This window comes from Tetrao urogallus (assembly GCF_951394365.1).
Source record: "Tetrao urogallus genome assembly, chromosome: 2".
NCBI classification, from domain to species: Eukaryota; Metazoa; Chordata; class Aves; order Galliformes; family Phasianidae; genus Tetrao; species Tetrao urogallus.
This window is the reverse complement of record NC_136814.1, coordinates 67,857,044-67,884,643: the sequence shown is the minus strand read 5'-3', so window position 1 is coordinate 67,884,643 and position 27,600 is coordinate 67,857,044. Positions and strand designations below refer to the sequence as shown.

General features: G+C 40.0%; 1 protein-coding gene across 2 annotated transcripts in view; it reads left to right on the top strand.

The window, feature by feature from the left end:
* Nucleotides 1-27,600, top strand: part of LIN28B (lin-28 homolog B) — a gene marked incomplete at both ends in the record, with an annotated part of 79,110 nt that overhangs the window by 50,786 nt on the left and 724 nt on the right. The window lies entirely within an intron of this gene.

Here is a 27,600-nt window from a genome sequence, read left to right as displayed (position 1 = left end):
TAGATCTGATGATCAAACTGGAATCTTCCCTTTGGGTCTGGAGGAGCAAATTGCTACAGAGTATCATGGACATCTAAACTTTTTCAATATGCTGTGCTGAAAAAAGCTGCTTAGGGAATGAAGCTCTGGAGCTACAACCTATAGAAGAAAGAGAGTAACCTTTTCAGCTGCCCCAGTTTAATTTGCTGCTGTTACAATCAGCTGCTGGGATCCTATTGCAGTTGGAGGAGCTTATGATCATATTCCATAGCCTGTTCACCTTTTAGGAGCTTAATTCTTCCCGTAGCACTTGCTTGTTTTTGTTAGTTGGACAGGCATGTGCTTTACTTTTGAGGAGATTTTGAGACAGAATAAGTTAATTTATATAACTAATGGCAGAAACAAATGTTTTTGTTTTACATTCTGTGTCTGTTTTGAACAACTTCAAAACTTTGAATAACTTAAAAAAGAAAATCAAAGCAGTACTGTTTCTTTCAATAAGACAGGATCTCTCCATTGGAAAACACTTCTTAGGATCATCTCATGAGAGCTCATTTTGCACAGATGCGTAATATTGTTAATTCAGAAGAAAAGAAATGAGAACTTCACAAAACGTACCAACTGCTTTTCTAGTCCTGTAGTAATGATTCACTCAAGGAATTTGGAAGCAAGAAAGAATTGAAGAGTTGCACATTTGGGAATTTTGCATAACTTGAGAGATTATGATATGGAATAGATGTTAGCTTCAGTAAGTACAAAGCATCATTTCAATTTCTTAAAATCTTGCTAATATAACTGGTGTTTTCTTCATTAATTCAAATTTCTTGCTGTTGTATTTCCTTACTACTGAATTAATATACTTCTTTCAAGTAGAAAGAAATAATAAAAAATGTGTATGCATTTTCAGGGGCCAATTCAGTAAGTTCTTCAACCTGTGCTTTGAAAGGAATAAGGAAGAGGATAATATTTTAAAAGGTTTCCCTGGCTGTAGAAATTTCTTTCCAATTTGATGTTGACCTGACCTACAGATTGTGCTGCTTTTTTTCTCATGTGTTGCTCTATATAACTATCGGCCAACTGAGAACAGAACTGCTTGCAGCAGGGCAAACAGTCCTTCAAAAAAGATGCATACAATCTGCTGTATTGCACTGTTAAAAATGAGGCCCCAAATCCATTTTATTTCAGAAAAAGTTGCATTTCCTTGCTTCTTTTGGTGTGTTGGACTCCGGCATCATGTAGGAAAGGTACTGAAGGCACATAATCAATATATAAACCAAAAGGACGATTGTAGTAGTGATTTCAGACAATGGAGAAAGAAGTGCCATCTTAAGTAAACTGCCAGGGAATTGAAAGCTGGACAAACCTAACTATAGCCTAGCTGCTAAGTGAGGTATTCCCAAAACACTGCCTTTGATTTACTTCTGTTGGCAAATCTGAAGCTCTTCCAAAGAAATAAAAGTTCTGGAGCCCTTTAATACAGTAATACAGTAATATAATTCCAAATTGCAGCAGCTGTTTCTTTTATTAGCTGTGGCTTCATGTTTCTGTCCTTGACACTTAAAGATCAAACCTGCTAAAATATGAATCATTTATAAATGTGCATTTACTTCAATATCTTATTTTGTCAAGAAGCTCAGCAGTTCATTATGTAAGAGGAATGTGTCACAGAGGTAGTCATCTCTGTAGTGGTGCAGTCACATTGCAGTTATTGCTCTGTGAGTCCCTCACCTCTGTGAGTGTGCCTACAGTGTACTGGAGTTCTTCTCAAACAGGCAATAAGACATATGCTACGTCCTGAAAAAAGCACATGGTTTTAAGGGCATGTTTACATGAGGAAAGGTAGTTTTATTTAGGCAAAAAGAATGAGGTCCTCCATCCAGAAGCAGCGGAACAGAATGGGAATTTGCAGTTACTTCTTCTGATTATATGGAGCTTGTCAGAGAAGAACCAGTGGAGCTCAGAAGGGTCCTTCAAGCTGACTGACTTGGACAAGATGATACTGAAAGGTCAGTGAATAGGGAAGAGATTAGGAAAGAATAGGGACATGCAAACAAAGATGGACTTGAGGTAGATCAAGGATGAGAGGGAAGAGAAGAGTTTGAAGAGGAGAAAACTAACTCGTGCTCTTGGCTGAGGGGGCATACCATTGAAGACTGTGTCGTATGAGAAGCATGGATTTTCCAAGTTGTCGTCCAAAAAGTTGATAGGGAGATCTTCAGGGAGTGCAAAGAGATCAGAACTGAATCGGTTTCCTCCCTTTTGAAAGACTGCCATACTAAGTTAACAGCTGATGTGTAAGGAGCTGACGCTGAGGTGGGAACAAAGCACCTGTTTTACAGTCCTGTGGAGACTCAGGTGATTCCAGCATGGAATCTTCTTGCTGATCTGAAATGAAACTGGCCAGCCCTCTTTTGATGCAGCCCTGGATATAGTTTGCCTTCAGGGCTGCTAGTGCTCGCTGTTGGCTTGTGTCAACTTTTCATCCACCAAAAACCCCATGTCCTTCTCCACAGAGCTGCTTTCAGTGAGTTTTCCCAGTCTGAATTCAAATCAGAACTGTGACCAAGGTGCAGCACCTTGTATCTGGCCTTGTTAAACCTCATTAGGGTCACATGGGGCCACTTTTCAAGCCTACCCAGGTCCTTCTGGATGGTGTCCCTTCCTTCTGTAGTATCATCTGCATCACTCAGCTTGATGTCATCTGCAAACTTGCTAAAAGTGCACTCCCACTCTCTAGGTTGTTATAGACCGGCATATATAGAGTACCGGTTCCAAGACAGACCCCTGAAGGAGATTTCTTCCATTGCTGTTAATAATTCTTGTTTTCTAGTCCTTTCACTGGCCTTGTTGCTGTTCTCTGCACATGCTTGAGCAACTCAATATCCTTGTCACAGTGGAGAACCTGAAACTGTACCATGCATTTGAGGTGCAGTATATGCTTTCAAGGGGCAGTCGCTAGTCCTGCTGATGACTGAATGCTGCTGGCCTTCTTGGCCATCTGGGCACACTGCTTGCGTTCAGCCCACTGTTGGCCAGCACCCCCAGATCCTTCTCTGCTGAGCAGCTTTCCAGCGGACTTTTCGCTCTTCCCTGAGCTTGTGTTGCTGAATCAGGATGTTATGACCCAAATTCAGGACCTGGCACTCAGTGTTGTTGAATGTCATGTCATTAGACTGAAAAAAATATCAATGCTTTTGTATTGTGGTCAAGATCTAGGTGAATTTTCATGTGAATCTAGGCACTGTATAAACTAATAGACTGAAGAAGTAGTATTAAACTATGATGTTTGCTTACAAGCAGTGAGAAAAGACCATGAAGGACACCTAGCACTCTGTCCTATAGTTCAGCCAGTTAATGCAGTATAAATTATTTCTTGCTCTTCAAATGCTGAATCTGTAGGTAGAAATTAGCCTATCTACTAGGTTACTGCTTGCTTCTGTTTGATACCTTACTGAAACACTGTAGAAAACGGGTGAAGGGACTGATTTCACATACGTGTATAAGAACAAAGGTGGCTATAGCAGAGCTGGAGAAATAGCAAGCCAAGGCTGGCAGTATTGATGAAGTAGATGGAGCTGGATTTGCTCAGTAACAGACCAGGGGAATGGTTAAGGAGGAAGGAGTTGTGAAGGGTCTCTGTGAAATATGGGAATGAGCTAAACAATTTCTTGTCTTTGATCTCCATTCATTTATAATCTTATAGGTTTTGAGTCTGCTGGCACTATATCTTTTACAATGAATAGTTGAAAGTAAAATAAAAATCATTTAAATGGCAGCAGTCTGGTCCTGAATGGCTTTCTTTAGCCTACAAGTTTCTTGGAGTTTTACTCTTCTAGCCATTGGACAGCTTAAATGCTAGACATTTAATTTACTTCAGACGGCTCTGAAAACAATGGCAAACCACAGACTGCTCTTATTTCTTTGTCTGCAATTAATGTTGCAACAGCCTTTACATCAAAGTTTAACCAGAACGCTTTGATTTCTCAATGATAAATGGATATCTTCTGACCAATATAGAAAATTGAAATAGCTGAACGGTTCAAATTCAGCTTCAGATTTGCTAGTGTTGAAAATTGATGCCTCTACCTTTTTGTTGTGCTGAACTAATAACACAAAACGAAGAGAATAGCGTGTGTGTCAGTGTGTCTGTGCAATGAGATTAGTTGTTCCAGAAAATTAGGCGGTTTTGTTTCTTCTGTTAATAGAAGGCAATCATCGGTAGTTGGCAATAGGATTAGAAATTGTGACTATCTCATATACAAAGAAAAGTCTTATTTATTTACCCTTTGAAAGGTTTATTCACGTTATTTTTCCCTGAGTTATGCATAACAAAAAAACTTCTTTCTAAGGAGTATTTCAACAATCTTTGATTTCTTATTGATTGGGTTAATCTTTCCAAGTTTTGGACTTCGATATATGTTGGGGGAATCATGGTTATCAACTCACATAATTGCTACTGGCAATATGTGCCTGCCTCTTCTCTTAATAATTACTTAAAATGTGCCAAGCACTTGAATTTTTGTAAGTAAAGGAGGAATCCACAAAATGTTTTAATTTACTTTTAATTAAAGAGAGCTGTGGAATTTTATTAAATATGAGAATATTAATCATTTCAGTTCTAGAATTTTTGTCATGTGCACATTGTGTAAACTACAATTTTACTTTGAGCTCAGAAATGAATTGTTCTTGCTTTCATATTTCTAACTCACTGGAACCTCACAAAGTTGTTGTTTTCCCTTACCATCTCTGCATTTCATTTATGCTTAGAAAAGAAATGTCTTGCATGTTTGTTTCTTTGGTTTTTTTTTTGTTTTTTTTTTAATGAGAGCTGTAGTCCCATTGTCCAAACAAGCAGCAAGGAATCTGTTGTATAGCTGATTAAAGCAAGAAAATGAGGGAGCAGTCTCACCGATAATCAGTAAATTTGTATTAAGTGGCGCTGTTTAATTTTCTCAGTTAGTTATGCTTTACCTTCATTCCTAAAAGAAAACAAATCATGTTTAAAAATGCCTGTTGTAGAAAAATATTACTTTAGAATATAAAGATTATAGATATTTAAAACATACCTTGTACATTTCCATAGATTAAAGATGCAGGCTCTCAATTCTCTCCTGTCTAGAGCTTTTCATTTTTATCTTTGAAGTTTGGTCGTTATCCTGTGTTGGTGCCATTGTTTTTATTTTAGTATCCTACAGAAATGAATTTATAGTGTATAGTCTTTTATTTTTTCTTTTTTATGAATAGTTGTGAATGTAACATATCAACAAGTTTATTTTTATATGGTTTGTGGAGCTGGATTTTGGAATTTGCTTTTTTAGTGGTTCTTTTGTGGAAGAGAAATCTTTCAGGCATGAATTGATAGTCCAGATCTTTTGAGGTCTGTCTGTGCTAACCTATGACCTCTGTTCTTACAAGGTCAACATCTGAGGGCAGGAGATTAAGGCAGTTAAAAGATTGGAATGGGAACTGGAATGGAAAAATTAGCCAGCACATTTTGGGTGGAAAACATCAAAGTCATCAAACAATTTGCTTATTTTAAACTCAGTTTAAGGGTAACAAGCTAATTGTACCATGTTTGTTGATGCAAGCAATTTATATTATTTGAGGAGATTAACTGAAGAATTTTTTTATTGGAGAAATGTAACGTCTGCTCAGTATAAACGTGCTAAGTATTTTGTATAGTAAATGCCTTTGACTAACATTTTTTGGTTTAATCATTCAAGATCTGATCCTACAGTCCTTGTACTTAATTAGCTGTATTTCTTACAAGCTGCAGTATAAGTGTTGGAAATCTGAATCTTATTTGCGATCTGCTGAAGGCCCCTCATGGCTATTGCAGAATACAGGTGCTGTCTGTACATGAGAAAAAGTTATGACTCTGGTGCGTAAAAACATTTGCTATCGTCTCTTTTTGTTCTAGCTTTTCAAATGTGAATTCCTTTCCAATGCAAACTTGTCACCAAGGAATGTTCTTTCATAGATTATAAATGGATTTAAAGAAAATGGTCTGTTTGTTCTTGCCTGTCGTAGTTCAAAATTCATTAGTTTGTTTTAAAAGAATGAGGACTTAATCTTTCATTTGTACAATCAGTTTCAAAGATGATACTATCTAGAGAAAGACAACTTTCCATGTCTAAAAATTAGGTGAGTTTAGGCAAATATGTGTATATATACACATACGCACACAATCATATTTTTCTCTTGCTTGTTTGAAGTGCATATAAAAGGGGTTTCAGTGTCACATGCGTAGAAGGACTACGTGTTTTGTTCTGCAGTCCCACCTAGTAGAGAAGAAAAGTTACGGATCTCAGAGCTCGTGTTCTGATTGATAGATTTGTTGTGGATTCTGGTGCTACCCCTATAGCTATATCTGCTTATTAAATGAAAGCGCTATAAAATACAGCTAAACTAAGGAGATAGCCGCAATCTGCAACTCAGACTTCAATCTTCGCATATTATCATCGTCCTTTTAATAGTAAATAGTAGGGTATACATGAGATTTAAGCACTTTCTCAAGCTTATAACTTTCCAAACAGTTCATGTGAAGGCTGAAACCGTCCTTTTGCATTTTTTAGCTCTGACTTGCACCTGAGGGAAATGGAGAAAAAATGGTCACCCTAATTTTTTCTGTCTTTTACGGAGGAAAATAAGGGAAAGCAAGAGAAACTGCAGTGGGCTGCAGCAGGCCTCAGACTGTCCCCACAGACGCAGTACCCTTTGGCTTCCTTCCTGCCATCTCACTGGGCTGCTGGAGAAGCTGCACCAGATGCGAAGGCTACCACAGCCCCCGACCCTGGGGGAGCTGCAGGCGTGGGGGAACAGGGAGCGTTTGGCGGGGCAGGAGCAATCCTAAGGGCTGCTTAATCTCACAGTCTGCTCCCTGTTTGAATTCTAAGGGTAAAATGAGGTTGCTTCTTATCAGCCATTTTGTGACACTTGCCAGCCCTCCCTGTGGTTAAATAAGTAGGCAGGATGGGCAGGTGCTGAACTAATGCTGTTGTAGAGAATGGCTTCGGTTACTTGCTTTTGAGAAGCTGTAATAAGTGCAGTGAAATACACGTTTTTTTAAATCTAGAAGACCTACTTTTCAGGTTTTTTGTTGGAAGCGTGTATCCCCTAATAGCAATTCAAACATCCTGGCTATAAGCCTGCTTTTCTTAGTTTTCTTTTGGACACCCTTAAGAAATAATTTATAGATGACTAAGATTCCTGTAAATGGAGAGTGGGGTGCAGGAGGTTTTGCATCCCTTAATTTCTAACTCGGAGTACTAAGAGCTGCCTCCAAGTTGGTTAGGCAGTAGCTTGCAGGACAGAGTAGATTGCTGAGTTAGAGGGAAGGGGAATTCAAAACAATTTTTGCATGACTCAGAAATTGTATTTGACTTTTTATGATGAAACCTTGCTTCATTTTTGCTTTTTCTGTGTGAAAAATAGGTAGACAGTATTTCTCAGTTTCCTTGCACATTCCTTTCACAACAAAAATTTGCTGCTTAGCTAGAGAAAACTCGTCAGAATTGCTGCAGATAGCATTTTGAGGCTTATGTGTTTGAGAGGGTTGAAATTTCTGCCAGTGCAGCTGCTCTGATAGATTTCTGCCTGCAGACTCACTGTGCTCTTGGAATCAGCGTCTCCAAATGGACTCTAATTTGCCTCAGCTGAGTCATTTCCTTGCCACGAACTGCCATGAAGAGACAGTTTTTTCTGCTTTGCTTTCTAGGGTTTAGCCTGCACTGCCCCCATTCTTTTCAGAATAAGAACCGATCAGAAAATACTTTCTGTAATAATGCATTCAAGTTCAGAGGGTTTCAGAAATATGATTTATTGGTGGTCTTCTTAGTTGAAGTGGCTGTTGGTTTTTGTGTTTTGTGTTTTTGTGTTTTGTGTTTCTCCTCTCTTGGTAGCCGCTAATTTGAATGAAAAGCCAACAAAGAATCACGTTGCTTTTCTTTGTAAGAGTTAGTTGCAATTGTCCTCCAACTGCCAGGTGAACTGAATGTCTGAGGTAGTTCAGTATGGTGATGGCCATCCATAAAATCTTCACAAATACATCTTAGTATATACAACCTGTCACTCTTTTTTACTTAGTGACCCCCACTTCTTGCTTAATTCTTGTGTAAAATATTTACACAATATGAATTAATATGAATTAATCAAGTTCGAAAGCTTTTGAATTTGTCAGAATAATAATAGCCCTTGGTGTAAAGTGTAGATGCATTTTATAGAAGGCTGACTTCAATTACGAAAAAATTGTAAAAAGCTTTTGTACATTTATATTGTATGTGTATATTGCACACTCTTGTTATTGTATGTGCATATATTAGACTTATAAAAGGTTGCTCATGCTGAAAGATGACTTAATAAGATCAATTCAGAATGAGATATACACATTGATGACGTCATCAGTTCAAAAAAGGAGTTTTTATAGATGCAAGGTAAAGCTGACACAAACAGATCAATGCTTTTTTTTTTTTTTTTGTCATATTCCTTTCTACTCCAAACTTTCACCAAGTGAACCGGTAGTTGTGTAATAAAGTGACACTGTGGAATTCATGGCGAATCCCAGCTTTGTAACCTGGCTGCTTTACTGCAGTCATTGGTAGCCAGGATCGTTCATGACTAGCTGCAAAAGGTGCTGTGTGTGTTGCATTATCAGGACTTGTTCTAACCAGCCAGCAGTCCTTACTCTGTGTCACATTGTGTGCTCTGTTCTTCCAGTTCTCTCTGTTGGTGCATGTCAGAGTGCTTAATTGTACATAACTTGTGTACTGCAGGATATGGTGTTAGGCAGAATGCTGCTGTATCAGCACATTGGTTTTACCTTACTCTCTTAGACCAGGCAACATCAAAAGCAGCAATGTAATGACATTGCATTTTGCCTGTGTAAAGTCAGTTGAGAGTTTCCACAAACCTGCAAACGTTTTGTGAACTACAGATTATAGTTTATACTGTATGTGAAAAAGTCTATGAAATACAAAGTGCTATTAGTCTGGGAATTACTCATGATGCTGTATACACAGTAATCACTGTAGTGGAAACATCCATCTGCTGTAATGAGATGTGTTGGGAAGGGGATACTGCCATGTTTCCTTTCAGTGGTAGCAGGTGGTAAATTTGCTTAAGCTTGCATATTTTGTTACCCTGTAGAGGACTGCAGTTTGTGGCATATAAATCCATTTTCAATTAACTTGGAATTGTTTTTTTTTTCTTTTTTAAAACAGATTCTCACTTAGTTAAAAAAAAGATTCCACAAGGACTGGTTTATGTATAAAGATTTAAATCTGTTTCCAAAAAAAATCCAAAAAAAACACAACACTTTTACTAAAGAATAGTTCAGATTTGTTTACAAAATGCTTGTTTCCTTGAAGAATCTAGCTGTGACCTCTGCAATGGGTCATGTACGTCAGTAATGTAAAGACTAAATGTGGTGTTGAGGAGCAGAATCAGGATGGAAGTGATGGTGTTAAGAACTGGAAATGAGGTAAATGAGGTCACAGGATAAGACATCTGTGGGGTTGGGGCTGACGGGATTGAAGAATAGGGGTGAGCAGTGCTCAGCTCTTCATGGCAGGTAGTGAAGGCAAGGCTGGCATGCAGGGAGCAAGGGGCTGGTTCTCCTGGATGCATATGGAATGTTGGAAGACAGAGGCTGCATGGTGTGTGTGCTGCTGCTGTGTAGGATGTGGGTGTCTCCAAGGACAGCTCTACGACTTTCCTTTCATGGCCTTCCAGACAGGTTGTTCTGGTGCTGCTGCCAAATACACATGAGGGCTGAGACTGCTGGCATGACCCAGCAGCATGGCTGGGAGGACTCTCCTGAGGATGCTGTAATATATACAGCCCTGGAGACCTGTTGGCAGAGTCTGCCAGTAATTTAATTTTGCCTGTGCTGCGGGCTCTGTCTGCGGTGGAAGAGAGCCTTTGTGGAAGAGCTGCAGGCCTGCAGCCTGGCCAGGCTGACATTCCCCTGCAGCTAGATGGCTGCGTGCCCCTCAGAAGACGGGCAAGCTGCGGAGGTAGCCCTGGCCCTCACTTCAGGCCATGCCCTTTCTCAGGTATGAATCAGACTTCTTCAGAATTGGGCAGTAACTTTTTTGTCAGTAACTTCATACATGATGGAGCTCTTAAGTGTGCATTAAAAGTGTACATTTAGGTTATTGTCAATGGCACCATTGAGCATCCTAAGATTACTTTTTCCTTTGTGTGTACTTGTAAATTATTTATGCTTAATTATCAAAATTATAACCGCTGCAGCAGCCTTTGTCAATTATTACACAGCCGTATCTTGGGTTTCTTCCTCTTCACGTGCTTAGATCCTCTGGGAATACAAAGTTTATTTTAAATAAAGTTGAACCCACGCTTGCCAAAGCTATCTCCAGTGATTTCCCCCAAACTTATCAGTTGTTGCTGCTTATTTGTCCCCACTGTGCAGCATATGCTGAAGAAATACTGGTCTCCCAAATCACATGGGGTAGAGAAGAGATGACACCTTGCAATAGCAGCTCAGCACCTGATTCACCTGTCTGCAGGCCTGTGAACAGCTCGGCATGAAACATGTAGTACTCCCTGCTTTATGTCTTCCCTGCAGCACGGAAGTGGCCGTTCTCAGGTATCCTGGTGATGGATTGCATTGGGAGCACAAAACCCAAAGGGAGCTAGGTTTGGCCCAGCAAAAATGCTGGAGGTGCTAACAGGCACTGGCTGCTATTCTGGACAAGGCTTGTGCTATTCAAGCTGTACGACCATCAGCAAAAAGTGTGTATAAGATCCAATTGTACATCAATTCACTGCAGGAACAATGTGCTGTGTTGTTAGAAGAGCTGCACCTTTTGTTTTTCCTGATCAGAGAAAGAAAACAGAGTGGGAAACACAAATCCTACCTATTTTAGATGCTTTAATGCCACCTCACCGTTAACTCATCCATTAAACTGTAGTGTGAGGTGGGGAGGTTAGGAGAAGTGAAGCTTTCCTAAGCACACTGTTTATTTAAGATTGAAAGGGAAGTTTGCAGCTGACCAGGAGTGCTTCAGACATCCCATCTGCCTAGAGGAGTGCCTTTCAGTACTGCAGTGACCAGGTTTAATTCATTGCTAACTTATAGTTTGGAGGTTGCATATGAACAAGCAGTACATGTGTGATCTCAGCTCCCTTCCTTCCTTTAGCAGTCGCTCCTCAAAACTTGCAAAATCTGAGCAGCAGACTTTTAGGAGTACACTGTATCATGCTATCTCAGCTCTTCCTTCCCTACCGGCTTCCTCTAAGCGATCTGTTTATTTTTTTCTGCCTCTGTTGCATTAATTTGAAGTGCTGTGAATGATTTGAAAACAATAGGAGATGCATATTAAAAAGTTTCCAGTTGTAGTGTTCTGGTATTTCACATCAATGCTAATAGTTTAAGTGTGGTATGGCTTCAGGCTTCAATGTATTAAAATGGCAACCAGTCTTAAATAGGATAGAGCTGATTAAAAATAAATTCACACACCGTAGCAGAAATTATATTCCTATCCTCTACTTTTTTCTATGCATCAGTGATAGAGTATTTCTTTGTAATGTAGAGAGGAGTTCATGTTTCAGGTTTCTTGGTGACCATTCTTCAAAGGAAATTTTTTCACCGAGTGTAACAGTAGGATTATATAAATGGAGTCTTAAAGCTAGTAGTACTGCAATGCTGAAAAGTGTTCTGAAGTATCAGTAACATATACTCTGTGAAGCCCAGTATGTAACCCACTAAATGTGTTTCTAGGCTTCCAAAAAGGGATAGTGAATGTTCCCCAATGTTTCCTAACATACTTTTTTTCCTACTGTTTACTAGGAATGAGTGAATTTTCAACATGTACTCATAACTACTGAACAGCTCTGAAAGTATTTTATTAAATGTTTATTTGCTAAGTTGAAAATGCAAACCAGTTTTAATGCAAATCTCTCAATTATCCCATTACCACAAGAAGTGAAATGAGTATTCAAGTCCTGAAATTTTAATGGCCCCCTTATTCAAGATGTCTTTAGGTTTTCTTGCTGTCATCATTATTAGAAGAGAGATATCAGCTGAACTAATTCATGCTACAAGACTTCACAGGAAAAAAAAGTCTGCATCTATTTTTTCTAACTTATATGCGTGTGACACTAACTGTGAGGGTAAGAGGCAGGGCCAAAGTATGGAAATGCAAACTGCTGCCTCTGAAGGAAACAAAGCAGCAAGGAAGCTTAATGTGCTGAAATCAAGGGAGGTGTATCCATCTCCCTTCTATACTGAGGTGACAAATATCACAGGCTTTGTAACAGCTATCACCTGGGGATATTAACTTAAGGTTCAAGAGAGCTCATGAAAGAAAGGCTTGAAAACCGCAGGCAGCAGCAGTGCAGCCAGTCCGATCTCAAAATGTGTCCTACAGCCTTGCATCCTATTAATAGGACTGGGAAAAATGGCTGAAATGCAGTGTGTTTACTGGTTGTAAATTGCACCTTAGCTTTATTATTTTACCTTACCTAGCAGTTGTGTTTTGTCAACTGGGTGGTTTTCTTTTTCTCAACCAATGGAAGTGTGCTAAAAGTAATCTGTTTGGCTTTCAAAAATAATTTGTTGTAGTGTATAACAGAAGATTACCAAGTAAAATAAGCTTTATTACCATGTGAACTCCAAAATGGGCAAAAACGAGTTTGCCGAGTGCAAAGCTGTATTTCTGCTGACACCTTTCTCATTCCTCTGTGAGTTACAATTTGGAATTAGAAATGTTTTTAATTTCATCATTATTAAACTGCTGTATCTTATGCATTGAACCCCACTGAGCCACTTGGTAACATTTAGGAAAATGTTATGGCCTTTAAGGACAATCTTAGCAAAGAAATCTTCAAAATTATTTTTCTTAGTTGCACCTTTTAAAAGATAAGAGACAGGATTTAAGTTTGGCCTTCTTCTTGTGGGGAGAAGGTAGGGGTTACTGTATTTTGCCTTTCCCCCTGACTTGTCTGTCCTGGAGTTCCTCAATTCGTTGTTCTCCCTCACTGGCTGCAAGCTGTGGTTGCCCCAAAGCTTTTGTATTGCATTACAGGCTCCCCCAGAAGGCGTTTGGCTGGCATTTCTCCCGCTTTTGGGGAAGTGTCTGTAGGAAAGGAGAAGCTGATCTTCCTGACCGTGTCCGGAGCAGCCGGGGGAAAGAAATCATCAGGTCACAGGTTGCCTTCCTTAGTTCATGCTACAGCAGGCTTTGTTCGTGCTGTTGGGCTTCAGGTCCCTCCTGGCTGCTGTTGCCAAAGGCGCACAGGCCAGCTGGGAACAGCAACAGTATAACAGATACCCGTGAGTTGTGTGCCTTCTTCATCCTATGAGGCACTGACCTGTGGATTTGGTGAGGGCATTTCCTTCCTCAAACTGCCAGAGTAGTGTGAAAGCAAGTAAGTTCAAAGAGGTTAGAGAATTTTCTCCATAGTATTGACCGTGGCTTCTCAGCCCCTTTAATAATCCGGTCAACCCTGATGCTGTAAAAGCTTCTATGTAGTTTCTGTGACAACAGATAAGTGTTTGCAGCATCCCTCTAATATCAGTTACGACTTCATATACTAGACTTTGATGTAGACTTTGATATAGCAGTCTTCTTGAGCTGCTATATCAAAGTCCACCTCCAGAAGAAAACAAACTACTTTAGCACTGCTACTCAGCGCTACAATTCAGACATTCCTGGCTACAGTCTGCTGTTCATATGGTGTGGCTTGCTTTTCTCCAAAGGTAGGCCCATTGGAGAGGAAGGGCTTTGCACTTCTCTCATCCCGTTCCCATCAGCACGCACCACACCTGCAGTAAAGAGGGAGAAAGTCATCCCCCCTCCCATTCACTGATCATGTTCCAGCAGTGCCAATGAAACCTGCTAGAAGGCCAGGTGTAGTCTTTTGTGGGCTGTCTTTACTCGGAACTCTTCTTATTTTAATTCTTCTCTCAAAGAGATCAAGACAGGGAAATTTGACCACGTTTTCAGAGGGTGATGAGTAACAAAAATTACGCAAGCACAGTTTGCCTGGATTGGGTAGGAAAGAAATTACATTGTGAGTGTTGAAGAAGTCAGTGATGATTACTGGGGTGATTATGATCTGCTGGAGCAGGATCTAAGGCTGCATGGAAGGAATAAGCTGAGAATTTTCAAAGAGTATACAGGGAAGTGAGCCCAAGGTAATGTATGATATGCTTCATTAGGACAGAGGACTTGGTTCTACTCAAGGACTGATAGATCAGGATTTTAAGGAGGGCAGGGGGAGAGTGGGGGAGTAGAAGGGACCTGCTGCTGCTGCTAACAGCCATTAAAAAATACAAAGCCAGCTGCTCTCAGAGCAGAGCTTGATCCTTTCAGTGCCTTTAGCAGCGCAGTATATATTCAGAGGAGGGGAATTCATGAGGCCCTATGGACCTACACCATGGCATTACACAAAAATGCAAGCCTGAACAATGGGTGGCCTCAGAGGTTCCATCTGGCCTGCCATTAACAAGGTTAAAGTAAAGTGGGCTGCTGTGTCTGTGCTGCACACAATTTACACTTCAGATGTTTTAACTTCGGAGCCGGACTGGAGGGAGTGCAGTTCTGACTGCACATGGCAAGGGGCTTGTCACATGTCTGGCAGACGTATTTGGCATTGATGCTCTTTCAAGGATACAGCAATGTTATTTGGATAATTTGTAAGTACTCTTCTCAAAGTGAAGGCCAGCTCTTTTGACTAAGTCATTAAAGATCTATATATTCAGTCAACAAATGGGAATTGCAGTCGAGTCTTATTTTCTCAGGATATTTTAAGAACATAATATTAGCTAGCAGCATAGAGGAAATGTTGCAACTGGTATTTCTAGCACAACAACGTGGAAACTGCAATCCACTTTTCAGCTAAAAGGGATACTGAATACATACATAGAAATGTATTCTATTGTAAGGCATTGAATTTTTGGAACTACCAAAATACTTATCTGGTAGTGTTAACTATGGTAAATAATTTGTTTTCAAATTGGGATATTTGCATTTTAATAGGTTTTAATAATGCTGATCATAACTGTAAGCACTAGTAAATTTAATAGATAATCAGTTGAAAAAAAAACGAATACACTACCCCATTACAGTACTGCAATTCTGAAAATATATTTTAGTCACAGTCTTGTACTTTACAAGACAGCACAAGGGTAGACATCTTTCCAGTGCTGTAGAAAAAGCAGAGATTATGGCTGCTGTGAGTAGGTATCCTTTACATTTTATTCTTGATTCATTTTTTTCGTCCGAATTGCGTTGAGTTGCCTTAAAACAATATAGAACCCCTAGACTGCCTTCATACGTGTGTGTTTGATTTTTTAAAAATCCTATAATAGACCAATGAAAAAAGAGTTTATAAGTTATTACACCTGAAATATTTTAATGTATTGCAGTGGTTATTGTTCTGTTGATATCAGATAATAGTGACATTTTTACTACTATTTTGTGTTAGCTTTATTCATGAAGTAAATGATACTTTTGTAGAGAGGTAGTGCTATATCAAGAAGTATGGACATGGCTGAGAGAATATAGTTGTAGCTGATTTTTGGATAATTTCTGTGCTGACCACTAGGAAATCCCAGGTGCCAGATGCTGTTTCATGCTGCAGTTTCTCTGGCAGCAGTACGTGAGGGGATGATGGGAATCTCAATGCTGGTCTGTTCCTTTCCATCTCCTGCCTGGGTTTATCACACCCGTGGTCATGCCAGTGCAATGGCTTTTTGCCTCAGAGCTGGAGGCGTGAGGTGAACCAAACTAAATGAATACTGCAAAAATGAAAAGCAAGTAGGTGAATTATCTGAAAACTTTTGCTGTGAATGAAATGCAGAGCAGCTGAGCTAGACTCCTGGTAACTGCTTACAGTGCTAGATGGCTTGCAGTGCTCAACCATGACCTTTGGCAGATCCCTGCACCCTGCTGGTGTGGCATGCTGCTGCTGGTTTGTTTCACTGCACGGAGTGTGAAACCAGAAGGGCACCACAGGAGCAGTCACTGATGCTGCCAAGACAGCGGTGGTGGCACCTGGGCTGTGTAAAGCAGTGCATGAATTGGGAGGAAAGCTACACAAATTAGTTTGTAGAAGGCATTCTGATTCAGGCTTTTACGCCATGATGGAAGCATGTGCCTTCCTTATCTGATTCTTCTTTAGTGCTTCCTGCCAGACTGAAAAAGATGTGTGAAGAGTTTTTTCTGCACCCTCCTTTTCCATTTAATTTTTGAGTTGCGGACATAAGAGGAATGACTTTTCACAACTTGCTTATGACTTCTCATCCTGGTGGTTGGACAGCAGTAGGAGGGCTGTAACATGGAAGACAGCTTCCAAATCAGATATGTATTATTTAGGATGTGCTTGAGTTTTGTTCTACCTCAGTGAATTCCAATTGATTTGTGACCTGTTCACCATAAGGCACTGTACTGTTGTACAATGATTATTTTCTTAGTTTACCATATGTAATCCAGAGGGGCACACTCATATCCTCAAAGCTATGAGGAACCTGATTGCCCGAGAGGTCCATGAGTTTCAGACATTTGAATACCTGTAAAAATTTGATTTTACCTGACCCCTAATCCTTTGGAAATCTATTATCAGCATCTCTTTTTCATATCTAGTTCCCAAAAGGTTCCTTCTGTATTTTCTCTCGCTGATGTCATTTACTTAAATCTCCATCACCAGTTTCAAAGCCTGATAAGACTTCCCCTGTAGGAAGTATGGGGACTGTGCTTGAGGTTGAGAGCCATGGGTGAGAGCTGCAGTTTACCTCCAGTCTGGAGTTAGTTGGAATCAAGTATTTATTTGCAGGTTTGTTGGATATTTAGAAGTTCTGTAAGGAGCAAAGTCAAAGGGATCTGTCTTGACTTAGGAGCATGGCTTTCTGGCCTTTCAGTTTTTCAAGAGGGAGGCTGGTTTAGTAAACAGGTTGTTCCTGGAAGTATCCAGGAATACTGTGAGAAACATCAAGTTATTAAAGATATGGGCCCTTAGTCTTAGAAGGCTAAAGCTGCATAGGTTTTATAATTTTTGATCACACAGGAGGCATTGGGTTCCTAGGTGCAACATTTGAGTGCTGCCTGGAGCCTCAAAAAAACTGATTTATGTGCTGTCTAGATATACTGTGCCTTGTATCAGGTGGGCTTTCTACAGGTCAACTGGAAACTCAGTGCACTAACTAATAGCAGAATCCACAATATTGTCAGGTTGGTTCCTGAGTCTTGGTTTGTATGACCCAAAACATTTTAACCTATACAAAAGACACCACATACCTAGAAGAGTTCACGCTGTGTGTGTCTGAATGCAAGGTCCTTTCTGTCTGGAGGCTGTTGTTCTCTACAGATGGTGGCCTTTTGAAGAAGGATTAGTAGATCCTTCTTGTGAGATAAGAAACAAGGGTTGCTCTTCTCCACTGTCTCAGGGGAGCAGATATTGCTTACCAGATCCAGCAGGAGGCCACCATGTGGAGGAAGCACCAGCACAAGATGCAAGGATACTGAAACTGAGGAAAGGCAGGCAGGGATGAAGGATCTGGATCTGGGCTATGCAGGCTAATGAGTGCAGTTGTAAAGCATACAGCAACTCGTAAGACTGCTGTTGGGATTTTTTTAATGATACAAAAATAGATATCCAGTATTGGCATCTGATTTAATTAGTTGTTGCAGGGAGCTGGTTTGTGGCCACCCCTGTGCTGAGGAGTAACTGAGGAAGGGCTGGCAAAATCTAGAGAGGCTGACATGGGGCTGCAGCCCTGCTCCAGTTTGGACTGTCTGTGATTTGCCTTCTCCTCCAGCTAGCAACGAATATTTATCCAGAGTGGCAAAAAATAGGTCTAGTTCTTTGTTCAGCTGCAGTATATTTGTATATTTGTATATTATGGAAGGATACTTGCAGTTTTTCCTGTGGAAGGTACTTAACCACAGGAAGAAACTAGCTATTAGCTACTGTTTCCAGTAAGGGTTAGTATGGATTCCTATGAATTTTGACATTACACATTCCAATCATAGCCGCTGCAGTATGTTCTTGTCAACTTTTTGTGTCTTCTAACTTGCCCTCAGAACCCCAGATTGAAGGAGGGCAGACAGGCTGACAGCATAACTGAGTAATCCTCTGTTTTGCTAGAAGTCAGGATTTACACTCCAAAATGGAAGAAATGTGAACTGTCCCCGTCCCCCCCATAGAAATTCAGTATCTTCCTGACCTGTGCATACTTTGCGTAAATGAATGCAGAAAAATATTTATATGCCTTCTTTGGTCCCCCACCAAAAGTCAGATTGATCATGAGCAACTTCTGGGCTTGCATTAAAAATATGTTGGCCTTTCTGCCTCTGCGTGCTTCCAGTCTCAACGTTTCAATTTTCCTGCCCTGCACAGTGAATGCTGCTGGATAACTAAAAAGCCGTTTGGTTTAAAGTATAGATGAAATGTTAAGGCACAGACACAGTAGTGGTGTTAATCACTCTTCTGCTTTGTGACTGCTTTCTACATTGTAAATTCAGGGCTTCTGTAATTGAAGTTGTGACTCGGGTATGAATTGCTGATCAGAACTACAGATAGCTGGTTATGCTGTGCTTGGCAAGCATATCCATCTCGTCTTTCTTAATGTTTTTCTTTGGCTAGTGCATGTGGTGTCCGAGTAGTAATCTGCCATCTGCACTGATCATAACTAAGTGTTCATATCTGAATTGTTCTTTATTTTCAAACATTCTCTAGGGTTCCAATTTTATATAAATTTTATATAAATCTCTTGAATCAGATTTCATTGGTCATGGCAGGAAAACTGATGCTCGGCCTGTAAACGTCCTTCTTTTGAAACAGTTAACTCATTCTTTCTTAGCTTGGATGGCTGAGTATGAATGGCCAGAAGAATCGAATGTGTCACTCCTCTACCTTGGCCATAGTTCTTTGGCTTTGCTATTCTAAATATTTTGTTGCGTTATACTTTCAGGTGTGACATCAGCTAGCACAGACAGATTCACAGGTGAAACTGAGGTGCTTCCTGCTCATGCAGTACGTGAGGGAAGAGCCTGCACTGCTGCAGTGTGACTTTTAAGTACTCGTACACAGTGAGAAATTCTCTTCTCAGTTACACTATTAAATTTAGCCAAGAACAAGCTCCCTGAAGTTAGCAAAACTGCTCTGCATTTACATTTGTGTGACTGACAGCAGAATTAAAACCATTAAGATCATCTGTTTCTGGATGATGCAGTCTTTTATTTATTTATTCATTTATTTATTTTTAAGTTTTCTTCATCTCATTGTTAGCATTTCACTGAAGTGAACCACATAACACTAATCATGACCAAGAGGGATAAAGTGATATAGTTTACCAGGTATTGCAAAATGCTTTCATTAATGGTTGATTATTTGTAATAGTACACAGAATTAACAGACTTCAGAGAAAGAAATACTGAGCTCAAACTCATGCCATCCCGAGACTAAATCAAGAAAAATGAAACACCGAATTTTGAATTAGCAGTGTTGTTTTTATTGTGCATAAATGTGTGTTTTGTTGGTGATTGTTTTTTAAAACAAATAATTCTACAGAGAATTAACAACCAAGATTGTTGTAAAATAGATTGGAATAGAAAAACACTGAATTAATTTACTTGTAATTCTCAATACCTGCCTCAGGTAGGAATTAAAAGCTTTAACATTTGAGTCTTAATCCTTTTGCTGCCAAAATCCTCTTTTCATGCTTTGCTGTTGCCTCTGCATTTTGATATGAAAAGCTTCAAGTTAAAATCTTAAGATGGTGTAAATCTCTTTAAAATGTTACACAAAATGCTGAGTTCAACTTCTCTTTAGTAATGTCAATATGTGGAGCTTGTCCATGTTAGGTGTGTTAGGTGCAAGTTTGCAAAAGTAAACTAGGAACTGACTACTTTCTTCCTCAGTCAGTAGATCACTGTGATGCAGATTTCTCTTGGCACTAAAATGTGGCAATAGAGCTACTGAATAATCTAATTCTCCCTGCAGGTATTGAACATAGGAACTTGCAGCACAGTTTCATGGAAAACCATCCACCATGTTTGTTGGCCTTTTGCTGGAAAGGGAAGCCCTGCATGTATTTCATGTGACATGAGTTATTCTATCAATTCCATGAGCTCTGGCATGAACCCCAAAGGGATAACTGACTTGGCCTCATAACAACAAATGTGGCAGTAACTGTCCTTTATTTCTGAAGAATGAAGATGTGAGGTGCTGGTCACATTCTACGGTCCTTAACACTTGTGAAGCCTATGCTCATGCAAGTCATTTGATCCATGATAGGACAGCTTTTTTGAGAATCTACTTCAAGATTGGGATTTCAGTCAGTGCCTACTTTTGTTGCCTGATACTCATGAAACTTTGTGTATTATACTGATTTATAAGAGATATTTGAAGTTACGTGACCCTCAGACTGGTTATGAAACTTGTATTTGCTGTTAATATTAATGACAGAATAAGGAACGAGGGGGAAATGGCAGTTTTTTACTACCAGTTCCCAGTAACGTAATGGGCTTTTATCAGGACTGTGCACTTAGCTGATGTGTGGATGTGGAGGCGCTGCTGCTGGATCTGTGCTGTGTGGATCTGAGGCAGATCAGGGCAGGCATGCTGCATAGCTCAGGAGCAGCACATCTCTGACCCAGGCAGAGCAGGGCCTGTGCACCATTACCTGTGTTACCACGGTTCAGTACTGCAGGCACTGAGAAGCAGCTTCACACCAGTCCAGGTCTGCCCAGTGCTGCAAATGGGTAATGCTGGCAAATACATGTCTCAAGTCTGGGTACACACTGCAGGGTACCTGTGGTAAATCTTTATGGCAGCCTTTCCACCAACATGAACTACGGAAAATAACTATTATTTTTAAAAGTACTGCGTAGATAACTGCTTTGATGCAAAATCCTTTTTTTCTTATTCCCACAGAAGTGAAGGCTTACAAATATTCAAAATATCTGTGTGTGTGGTTTCGTGATGCAAAAAGATTAACAGTAGGCTTATTTGAAATCACAGCATAGCAGCTCATGTTGGAAATGCGTGATATATGAGTGTTTAAACCATTAAACCATCACTGATCTTAAATCTGCTCTATCTGGATGGGTTGGAGCTGTTGAAATACGCACAGCCTTTCCACGTGGTATTAATACTTTTGGAGCAAAACCCTCTCTGGTGTTATGCAGAAAAAAAAGACCTCATTTTGTAAGTTGGTATTTCAGGAGTTCCTAACTGTCAGTGTAAAGAAAACCCTTTTATTGTAAGGAATGAAAAGAACATCCAAAGCATTCCTCCTTGAGGATGCCTTTCATAAGGATTTTTTATGTGATTTATGCAAAAAATAATTTTCCTTCGTGTCTCTGAAGAGGGCTGAGTGGATAGCACAGATAAGGTTTCATGGAAAGCAAGAAAGAAAGGAAATGATGTTGTGGAGGTTGTTTTTTAAGAGCTGGTGTCTGTGTAGTTCTTTGTGCTTTGTGAGCCACCTTCCATTTCATTGTTCTTCTTGGTTTTTTGAGGAAAATAAACGCTTAAAAACCATCTTTCAGTAAAATTGTATTAGCAGATTATAAACAAATTTCTTTGCTCTCAGTGAAGCTGACCAGTGCCCCAAAAGGCCTGGTTTATCTGACAAATCCACTGCGTTTTTGTCAGCGTCTTTGTTGGGGGGGTGAGGGGGATGGGAAGCCCACACAACAAAAGACCACAACCTATTGATATGGCTTCTAGATGCAGGGGGGGAAATAGATTGATTTAGAGCTAAGCACAGAAAACTATTCGATCTGATGAGTTTACGATTGAGCATTTTTGTTTATTTATTTGTAATGATAGTATGCACTGTCAATATTCTACCCTGTGTTATTGGAAGCTTCGCAGAAGGTGAGTTTGTGTCAGCATGCTGGGGCTAGCTGCAAGATGAAAGAAAGCAACCTTAAAAAAAAAAAATGGAGGGATCTTGTTTTCCTCATTGAAATTCAATGGCTTCAGTAATGTGCTGTAGGATTAGCCAGAGGAATAGATAAACACTTTTATTTTATTTCTTCTTTATTTCTTTCGAAGAATCACGTTGGTATTAAAAGGCTGTGGCTTTTAATCTCAAATACATAGAAAGGCATGGTACATTTTCACACTGAGTTTTACTGAAGAGTAGCAGCCTGCAGTTAACTTCCCAGCATGTCACCCCTGCGCTGCCTTTTCTGGGGCAGCATTTGGGCACAGGGTTAGGACAGATCTAGATGTGGCCCCTGCATACCACGTTCTGGATTGATACCATACAATTTCGCAGTATGTCTGACAGAAAATAATTACAGTTTTGAGATTCAAATAATTGTTGATCTTTTCTCATGGATTAAAAAATGAGATTGTTGGTTTTCTATCTTAGCATCACTCTGCTTTCTGGGTACACCATAAACGCTCTGATGGAGAAGCTAGATGCTCCTTTCTCTACTGTATTTAACAAGATAATTTTGTGTGGCCTTGAAAGATTAAAAAATACAGTTTTTGAATACTAATGCCTCGTTAGACCATTCTCAGAGTTACTTGTATTTCCGCTGCATTCAAAAATAGCTTAAGAATTGCGACTTAAAGAACAAAATAGCATAAGAACTGAAAAACCCTTGTTTTTGTTTTGTGAGGAGAAAAAATCACCCTCTGGGCATGAGCAGGCAGCACACAGATGCCCAGGGCATTTTGTGTACATCACACTGGCTGCATTTATCTTGAATTAAAGTCACTATGAGTAGCTCCCAGGCTGTTTGGGAACCCCTCTCAGCCCCACAGAGGTTTTTGTGACCCAGTAGTGTCCTTTTGCACTGCCTGTCCCTAGGTCTGTGGGGCCCTTGGAGAGTGAAACACCTCCATTTTGTCTGAGATGTTTGTTTCTGTTACATCAGTCAGAGCTGAAGCTCCCTTCCCAGCTAAAGAAGGAGGCTGAAGCCATCTGCAGTGGATGCTGTTGGCAAGAATGTCCTTTCTTCAGGTACTTGTGAAAACAATGAAAAAAAAAAAGACAGCATATCTAGCCAGGTATGGCTTTAAGCACTCCCTTGTAATTATTTGATCCGCTTTAACTGCTTTGCTGGCATTCAGCACGTTGTGAAAACATCATACTTGCATATGCCATTATGAAACCTAGCTGTTTTTCAAAGCATTCGAACTGCTGGATGAAGCATTGTTTACCACGGTGCAGCTTTTGTTATCTGATAGCATTCCAAAAAATAGAAAGGGGAGCTGGTGTTGGGAATATCACAGCGAATTATTTCAGACATTCTGCACTCTTCCTCCTTACTTCCCTTTGCGAGCTCCATCAGATATGAAAACCACTACCCCCAAAAATAGTCACTAGGGCAACCCTAATGCTTTTCCCCCAACAGAGTGGAGCCACACAAATGATCCTCCTCTTGTCGTATATATTGGATTATCATCCAAATCATATTACGTGAAGCAGAATGAAGAAGCAAGCGGTTGTGCTTACCCTCCTTACTGCTTAGCTCAGCTGAGCTGTTGTTGTGAGAAAAGTGTTGGTTTGATGGCTGTGTTGTCATGCTAAAGGTGAGAGGGTTAGAGAGTGCTTGCTTCCTGACTATGAGGGGACTACTGGGACAAGGCAGAACAGCTGAAAACTGTATTTTATTTTGTTTTTGCATTTGGTTGTGGTTTGGAGTACTTGTCGTGAATTTGTGGTCATCGGCTTTTTGGAATTAACACAATAGAGAATGCTGGAATCCATAGGCTTTCTGCTTGTTCATTTGTTTCTTTTGTGTGTAGTTCTGTGTAAACACAAATCCATAGCAAAGGAGAATTTAGAAGTGTGTTTAATCTTGTGATATGTTCTTTCTTTATTAGTAGAAATTAATGCTACTGGTTTTTGGAGAGTACTGAAATACAGTGCTAGATAAGTTCCTCAAGATATTCCTTCATTAAAATCTTCATCCTTTTTGTATCATTGACGAGTCCTGATCCCCCCTTCCTGCCCCTGCTGTAGTGAAGGAAGGATTCCCCTTCAGAATAATTGCCATCTCTATTTACATTGTTGCGTTATTTTGAGCCTAAAGCTAGCAGTAAATCGTGAGAGGAGATTCCTTTTTTAGGAATCTTTCTTGCTGTTGCATTTTTGTAAGGGTTGTTCCTACTGTAGAGGCACTTCTAAGGGCTTCTTGTGGTTTATTCATCTCATGATGCAATGAGCACAGGCAGCTTTACTTTGTGTCTAACTGAAATTATTTCCATGGTGTTTCTGAAGAAGTATTTACTGCAGTTGCACTTAGGTAGAGTTTTTGAAAACACAGTTGAGTGAGAGCGTGCTGATTTTCTTAGCAGGAGCCAGCTTGCGTGTTGTCCTGGGTATTTGTAGAGATAGCACTGTGGATACATAAATCTGTGTGCAAGTATCTACATTATCAGTTTTCATTATGTTGTAATGTAGGTTTATACGGCAGAGACAAGCCAAGAGCTGAAGCATTTTGGACAAAGGGTTAATACCATACCTTAATGTGCGTGGATGCTGCCACGTGGTGTCATTTGTGAGCTCCCGAGATGGCTGCCCATTTCCTTTGGGTGTAAATCCCTTGAGAGGGAAGGCTTCTGAGTGTGGGGTGTGATCTCTTCTCTTGGTAGGAGTGATTGACAAGGAATGAATACATAGTTAAAAGAAGGGAGTGAATACCACCCCCCTGTTTAAGTCCAGGCACAGCCAGGCTGGCACATACGTATTCTAATGCGACGCTATAGCCAGATGCTTGGGTTGGTTAGTCACAAAAAGCATTCCTGAAAAGGCAAATCATAGTTTAATTACAGCGGCTGCAGACAGTATTTTATTTTACAGTGACATTTTACAAGGGATTTGAATAAAAGCAGAGAATATTTTGCAAGTAAGATGTATTGATAAAAATATATGCAAAAGGTGACTGAGGCCTCTTGAGTGGAAACGGGGGCCCTGACAGTAGGTTCTTGGTCAATTGGTGAGGTGAAATGGTTCACTGAATTGGATAACACAGCGCATACCATAGTGACTGATTAAATTGATTTGTCCACGGCTACCACCTCCTCTGCTACTGAAGCCCTTTAACCTATTTTCAAACTTTTTTTAATGATCCTAAATAAATGTGATGTTATAGAAGGAAGCCAACACAAATGCATTTGCAGCTATAAAATTCTGTGTTTCATAATCAAGGTAAAATGCACTTTTTCCTGAAGGCACGCTCATGAGTAATGTTGTATTATGCTGTACTTAGATTGAAAAAAAACTAGGAATTAGTTCACTGCTAGAAGCAAACTCACAGGACATTAATAAATACCATTCTTTAATATAACCTTCATTATAATAAATACCACATTTGTGAAGTCCTAGCTGTATTTACTGGGGGGAGAGAAAGTAAAACATTTAAGAGGTTTTGTTGTTGCTGTTCTTGTAGGGGTCTTGTTGCTGTTCTTATGTTTTTCCAATTGCAAGTTTTACTGTCTTATCATTTTAACCAGAGGATGTTTAGTAAACCTGTCAGGGAAATATAGTTGCATGCCTGTTAAGACTGAATGCTGCTGTTAAGCAAGGCCATTAATTTAAAAATACCTACAATGATTTGGAAAAAAAGCACTCGGTTAATATTGTTTATTAACTTAAAACTTCTTATACTACAAGGAAAAAGGCTTAATGTTTCTGTCTTAAAGTAGGATGTTCATATTTTATAATATGTTTAGTATTTTTTTGCTAGGAAGATGTGTACGAAATGACAGTGGGGCTTCTACGTATTCTCTCCTTGGCTGATGGGAAGCTTTACACTTGATTTGCTCATGAGTTATTCCATACTATGTACAGGCAGACTAATGCTGGCATAGCCTTCAAATTTCTCTGAAAATCACGTAATTCTGTACGCTGATGGTGAAGAAGTAGAACTATTTCACCTAAAATTTTCTGTTAGTCTCTTGAAATAAAGATAGGGTTAGCATCTTGCTAGTAAGGAAAAAGAAATATAAATAGAGAGGCTTTTGGGACTGTTTCTTTAGAGCGGTTCTGTGAAGTTCAACAGCCATTTTGTAACCTTTTTTATCAATTACACAGTTTTTATCAGTAACATTTTTATGTAGACAACATATATTCTGTGAGACACCAGCTATACATACAGCTTTGCATGGGCAAAACTTCTTGGGTTTATGTAGACTAACAGTGATTACTGAATGCAAGCTCAGAACAGTGCTGTGGTACTGCCCAGGAATCTGAACATTTTGATGTGGGCTTGAGCAAAAGCACGTTGCATGATTATATATATACCTGCAGTTGCTTGTACATAGAGTCTTCTTGAATTCTTCATGCTTGTACCAAGCATAAGTATTTGTGCTATTTTCTTTTTAATTGATTCTTGCAATTAAGGGAAAGAAAAAAAAAATCATTATTGGGTTAGTTCTCTTCAGCAGAATGCTAAGATGATAGTTGATTTAATCCGTATGCATTCGGTGCAAGTATTTGTAATACAAAAAAAAGGAGAACCATAGAAAAATAGTCAAAGTAAGAAGTCCAGTGGTGGACATGACCAGCATAATTTCATCAGGTAATTATTTCCCTGTATCAGGTGTCAGATTAATATAACTCAAGGGTTCACATTCCTGGTGCATGTTATAAAGAGGGAGTAAAGAGCAAAGAACTGTTGGAGATTTCTTGATAATAAGATTAATAGAAGTGTTTACATTTGGGCCATTTTAAAGACTTGCTGTTGCCCCTGCAGCTTGGAAGAGGTGCTCTGCCGTGTGTCTGCCTCTGGCAGCTGTTCTTTTGAAGATGACACCCCAGGTCACCACCACTTGCAATGCGGTTTGGGAATTCCAAGAGAAAACAAACAAACCCTGTTTTATGACTCTTGCTAGGGCTCTATTTATTTTGTTTTGAATTTAAACCATAAAAGCCATTACCAAGCCTCTGAAACATAAGCATCGTAAAAGCTTGGCTGCAACCCTCCCCTTGGTGTGCCTTAACTGAGGCAGGGTTTCGGACGTGATCTCTTATGAGGCTGAAGAGTTTTGGGGCACAGAGTATCAGAGAAAAGGCAGCGCATTCTAGGAGACATGGCATAGTTTGAGGCAGCTCCTTAGGAAAGGCCAAACATCTTTTCTCCGTTTGTTTCTCTTTATGGCCATGACCCAGCAACTCGTGAATTGAAACATCACCCTGAGTGAAGAGCTGTGTCCTGGTGGCTGCCCCCTCTCCTCACCCTGCTCCGAAATGTCTGTCTTGTTGGGCATATGAAGTAGTAGCTCACAGGAGTTGAATGTATAAATACTTGGGTAAGCAGCGCTGTTTGCTGCAGAGATGCATGAATATTTGGTGCCCTCTAGTGGGGTCGGAGCTATGTCTGAACCCCAGCATCTCTCCTCTGAGGAGAGCCAGGAAGAAGGGCTGACACAGGGTTTTTGCTTGTTTATTTGATTTTTGCATTCAGGATTTTAGCGTTGTATTCATGAAATTCTCAGTGTGCAGCAGGGTTTCCTAATGTAGTTGTACATTGCCAGTGGCTTTTTTGACAGCAGGATCCTTGCAGTGTTGTTCTCATGGTGCAGGGGCTCATCTTAACCACCGAGGGCACTGAGGCATCTAAAGGGTTTCATCAAAGTATAATTAGGCCCCTGCTTGTGCTTGCCAGCAGATTCAGCCCCTGTCAGCCAGTA